Source organism: Teleopsis dalmanni, chromosome 1, assembly GCF_002237135.1.
Source record: "Teleopsis dalmanni isolate 2A chromosome 1, ASM223713v2, whole genome shotgun sequence".
Classification (NCBI taxonomy): domain Eukaryota; kingdom Metazoa; phylum Arthropoda; class Insecta; order Diptera; family Diopsidae; genus Teleopsis; species Teleopsis dalmanni.
Window position 1 is genome coordinate 46645373 of NC_051846.1, and position 6291 is coordinate 46651663.

A 6291-nucleotide genomic window follows, 5' to 3' on the forward strand; every position below is an offset into this window, starting at 1 on the left:
AAACATTTTTTGATATACATAAAAATTTAAAAATTTTCGAATAATTCAAATTTTATTGAAATTTTTAAAATTCAAAACAAAATATACAACAAAACAAATCTTGTCAAAGGTGAATGCCATCCAATGAATTTGGAAGATATATTTATGGTGCACATGGAAGTAGTAAAGCAGTGCAAATATTTACACAATTTGCATATTAATCCATTTTATATTGTATGTATAACACTATTTGCATTATTATCTTGATGTCTGATCCACAAAAGTTCAATGTCATTCAATAAAAAAACAAACACAAAGAGCATCAAATTTAAAAATGTATTAAAATAAAATTATTAATAGTAAAAATTATAACAAAATAAAAAATTACAATAATAAACTTACATTGAGGCAAATTAACACCTTCCGCACATTTGGAAAAGAAATATTTTGCGAAATTTTATTTAAAAAAAAATACAAATAATTAGAAATGATTATATTATTATACAATCAATTGCCATAATAAAGTAGATCTATAAAACACTGTTTTCGGGTACCCATAAAAAGAGGTTCCCTGGTGGGTGCAAGCCACCAATTTACTGTTTGGTTAATGAAATAATTTGTTGGACGATTTATTGGCTGCGATATGCGTTGTGCGGGTGTTAATGTGAGATTATTTAAAAAAATATTTTTTTAAGTATATAGTTTATTTTAAATATTATAAAATATTTTTTTTATATTTTGATTTATGTTTTACCATGGGATTTATTTTGTGAATTAAATCTTAGCAAAAGGGAAGTACGTTGCGATTGTTTTTAAAAAATATTAGCAGAAAATTATGAACGCGAAAATATTCATTATGAATGAGAATTGAAAGTAAAGTTTGTGGGTTAAGTCTTTTGTTTCAAGAAGATAAATATTTTTAAAGCTGAGCTATTTCTAAGAATTTATTAAAGAATATATAATAGATGAGTTAATAAAGTTTACTTTAATAATTAGCATGAAAATATGTATTATATCTTTTATATTATAGTAGTTTTGTTATTCGTTGGTTTCTTTATAATAAAAGGTAATTTAAAAAAAAATTAGTAGTTGGCATAGGATATGAAGGTTTTCTGAAGATTGCATACTATTTACACAGATAAAAGGCGAAGAGGTATAAAAGAAAAAGGTTGCATTTGAATTTAACTGTCTGAATTGACAAAAAGTCTCAATTTGGGATTTTTATACATTTAGCAATGTAAATAGATAAAGATTGATTAATCCATTCATATTGTTACTAAGCGTAATATTTAATATCAAGTATGTTTAGTCCATAACATTTCTTAATTTGATTTTCTTTTTTAAAAATTATTAAATATTTCAATTTATAAAGTGTTTTCATGAGATAAGTTATAACTCTATTATTCTCCAATTTGCAGATATTGTAATAAATATCAAATTTCCAATCAAATCGCAACTGGTTAGCATGTGCTAGTGGTGGCACATGTACCTTAACATTAAACTCCAAATTCTCAATTTTTCATGGCATGCCGCTTAACCGGTGGCAACCGTTTTAATCGCACGACAAGAACTGACAAGATTGGAGACAAGTGACCTCAGTGGCCGCGCTCAGAAATTGTCTGCACATAAATGCTTCTCATCCATCTGGTTACAATTTAAAGTTGCTGAGTTATATGCTTTTTGGATTTTTTTGAATGTGATTCCACCAGTTTTCATCTTTGTTTAATGGCAAATGGGCAAGTTTGTTTTTTAATGTCTAAATTTAGTTTTCCAAAAAAAAAATAATCAGTTATTAATTTTGAGGTCACATATCTTTTGCAGTCGTAAGTGTTAAAAATTTTTATTCTTTATCTTAAAGTAAATAATTCATATCTACAATTTTATTAAAGTTTAGTTCTTAAATAATTTAATACATATTGAATAGGTCAACGGAGATTGCAGTATGTTTAAGATAAGCTAAGATAACTTTATTCACCTCCGTTTTAAATTATGTTGAAAAATTGTTTAAAATCAATAAATACTTAATTAAAAAATCAAAAAGGTGTTAGAAAACTCGATTGCACATAATAACAATTATTTTAATATCACATAAAAACGTTCTTACAGAAAACTTAATTAATTGACTAAAATAAAATTTGTATATCAATAAATATAAAGTATACATACTAGTTTATTTTATAGTTTTTTATGTACTCTATTAAATCTCTTTTAGATTTTCGACATTTTATTTAAAATGTAAGAAATTGTGGATTTAATATTATTTAAATTGAGCTGATTGTATTGAATCTAGTTATTTATTTTAAAGTTAAAATGAGTAAAGAGAGAGATATATATGTTTACTTACTGTCTACAATGACAAGTAATTTAATTTCAGATCTTGCGTTAATATTCTGCAGAGTGATAAGAGTGATATCCTGCTGCAAGGCCAAGGTTCCTGTAAAGCTAACATTGACAAGATCTTTTTACTGATGGACTACGTCTAAAAATATAGCATAGTAACTTAAGTTAATTATACAACATTGTTGGGTGAATTGTATGTCATAATTCTGAAAAGGTTTTCATTTAGGTAGTGTCATATTACTGTAGTATATCAACTAAATCAACTATGTTGATATCAACTATGTTGATATCAACTATGTTCTATTTTGAATTAATTAACTTTTTCCCTTATCACCAGGTCTAGTGACCGAGTAAATCTTTTTAGCAAATGTGGAGATTTTTTTGTCGTAAAAGAATATTTTAAATATCTTGACAGAATGCAGTATTTAAATGGATTAAAGGAAGTTAGGACATCGTTAAATAAAATATGTCAATTTGAGAGTAGAATATGTCCAACAAAAAACAATACAAAAGAAGTGATTTCGAACATTCCTTATGGGTATGAACTTTTTTTTTAGATAATACACGATTTTAAAGATTATAATTAATGATATTTTAGTAAAAATTTGACTGTATTTCACACGAAAAATAATATTTGCTAATGACCATCTATTCATTGCATAAATACTTCAAAAATAAGTAAATCATTTATGTTAGGAAAAAGCAAATATATTCAACGTGGTTAATAAAATTAAACAAATCAGTATCCTACAGGATATTAAAAGCGAAAGCAGTAGATGTATTTATAGAATATGTTATTGCTTATGCAACAATTTGTATATTAAAACTGCAACAAATATTTTAATTAGTCTAACAATAATCACTGTTTTAAGGTGCATGTAGACATGATTACTTTATATAGCAAATAATCACAATAAAATGAAAATAATAATTTATAAATATTAAAATATAGAGTGATTATATTATAATGTGATACTATTATTATCAGATTATTATTCCAATTTAATAAAATTGTCAATGAGTGAGTTCATACAACTGTAAAATGAAAGATTTCAGAATGAAGAAAAGAAAATTGTATTTATTTTAAAACACTAAGATATCACAATGTAATACATGGAAAATAATAAAACCATAACTTAATTTTATCATTGAATTTTTTTAATTTAAATGAAACATTGTATCTCTTTAAGTATACGATGCTTCTTTACTAATAAATAATCAGTTACCGATACGGTAATAATAACATATTATGTATGGATAGCTCAGTGGACCTTCATTATTCAATCAATAAACTTGACACATTTAGAATTTTTCCTCTTTTAAGCAAATCTTTAATATGTACTTACTTATGTAGATAAATAAAAATTAATTATTACTAATATAAATAGAAGACCGTTTAATTCTGCACGACATATGATATGCTAATGATTTATTTTGCAAATGTAGCTGAAGGCTGAGATTGTAATAGAACTACTTAAAGGCAAAGGTAGAAGGGCTTTAATTTATTATTTATCTAAAAAATATTTTAAAAATTACCATGAAGTTGTGTAAATATAAAATGAAAATGAGATAAATATTTTAAAATATTAAATATAATTAATTAAAAACTAATTATGAAAAATAAAATAACTATATATTATATAGCATGAATTTATGGTCTTGAGAAAAAAATACATACCATATATGTTAAAATTATTTGGTTCTAGTAAACATCAATTTGCAGCTAATCTAAGGAGTAAAAACCTTGAAAAACAGAAAGACTGTTTCTGCAAAAACAGGAAATGAGCAAAGTTTATTAAATCTTCATATCTACAAATGTACTAGAATCAATCTAATGATTTGAATTTTAAAATAAAAGATCGTACATATTCACAAAAACTTCAATGAAGCATCAATTGCCTACTACTACAACTCTAGACACCAAATTGCAAAATGATGAAATACTTATTTGTTACTAATAAAAAAAGGTTTACTCCAACTTTTGTTATTTATAACACTTCCCTTAGAGAAGTTTATTATAATTTTAAAGATCTTTCAAGTCAAATGTCTAATGGAACAATTGAGTCGCATAATAGTTATATTAATTCTTGTTGGAAAAGTCCTATACTTAGTTGAACAAATAAGACATATTAATAGATCAATAAATTCCCATAATACCAATATAATGTTTATATAGTATTCTATTCTGAGACCTTTCGTCACATAATCTTTTGACAGAAATTTCTTCTACTTTGAGTTCTTCGATGATAGTGTAAGATACATTTTGGCTTGAGTACGAAATAATAAAAAATAATTTATTTCTACATCTTTGAAGTACTCAAATTTCAATTTCTATATTGATTTAAGTATAACAAGATCAAGATCGCCACTTTCCCCCACTCTCTACAACATTTATACATCTGATATTCCATTGTTAGGTCCCTCGACTTTGGTGTTATATGCTGACGATAGGTGTATGTGTATGTTATACTTAGACAAATGTGGAGACAGAATCCGTCAAGAGTGAGAGTGGGTGATATGGTGATAAACTGGGAGGATAGCGTTAAATGTCTCGGCATCACGTTGGACAAACGATTCACATGGGTTAAACATGTTCAACTGAAAAGAATTAGCTGCGCCAAAATTCTTCATTACCTCCAATCGCTATTTAGAAATGAAAACCTCAATGCTAAGAACAGGAAACTGATATATAACCAAATAATTTGTCCGTCACTTCTATATGGTTGTGTAGCGTTTAGCAAAGCTTCAAACTCTACTATTCACCAATTAGAAATTGCACAAAGTCAGGCCCTAAGAAGACTTTTCAAAGTTCCTTGGTATATTAGGACGAATGACATCCTCAGGGACCTCAAGATTGATCCCATAAAAAAATACATAAAGGATAGAGCCCTGAAATTATTTGCGAAATCTGACAGACTTACTAACACCGCGTTATCAAATCTCAGAATGGTTACAGGCTCCTCGGGGAGATATGCAGATCTGAGGTCAATTATTGCTTAGTCTAATGAAGTGATGAACAATAATCCAGTCAAGACGCAAAGAGGGGTTTTGTAGAAACCTCGCAGTTAATAGAGAGTAAAAGTGCTCAGGTGCACTGACTCAACTCAACTAGTCTCAACATAGAAGATCATTAAATAATGAAATTAATGCTTAATACAATAGTGCAAAAGAAGTAAGCTGCTGCCTTTTAAAAAATGATCAAACGCAATTCTATAAAACAATTGGAGTAAAAAATATATTAGAATTAATTTTATAATTTTTTTTTTCATTTATGTGAGACAAAATATGCTTCGAAATTATAAGATTTTAAAAAATAACACGATCCAAGAAAAAGAGCCATGGAACTTATTCGTGAGCTTTAACTGTATATAAGTTAAGTTGAGCATTGTGTACATGCGTGAGTAAAGTGAAAGGATTTTCTTCATAAATGATATAAATTCAATTCAGTAGGGTATTTTACTCGTTAGATTTAATTGTTTTAGTATATGTTGCTGAGGATTTCTTTTTATTTTTCAAAATACATTAATAATATTATTTTAATGCATGTAGTTATAGGTCTTGCGTAGTTAACGATTGCGTGTTTACTAAATTTATGTTATTAAATCTACATAGAAGGCTTCAAGCAATTTATATTCAAATAATTTTTTTCAACATTAACTAATATTTAGGATTTAATGCAATCATTTCAAATGTGATTATACCTACATATAAAAGTAAATTTTTTTTTTCTCCCAAGACTATTGCTCTACTGTTGAAAATTAATGTAGATCAGCTCCAGGCTTGTAAACAAAACATTAAATAAACTTACAAGTTAACCATCTAAGCACAATTAACACAGAAATGCCTTAAGTAAACAAAAATATTAGCAGTGGCAGCCGCACATGTCAAATAATGTAAAGGTTGCAGAGGTTTTTACGTTATTAATTGCAGTGTGTGGCTTCATTGTAGCCAATTTGGTGCTGAGGCACATGA

The 6291-nt window shown here is 26.8% G+C and overlaps 1 protein-coding gene across 1 annotated transcript in view; it reads right to left on the reverse strand.

Annotated features, from left to right (window-relative positions):
• Positions 1 to 6291, reverse strand: part of LOC119667792 (sodium- and chloride-dependent GABA transporter 1-like) — a 347748-nt gene that overhangs the window by 117318 nt on the left and 224139 nt on the right. The window lies entirely within an intron of this gene.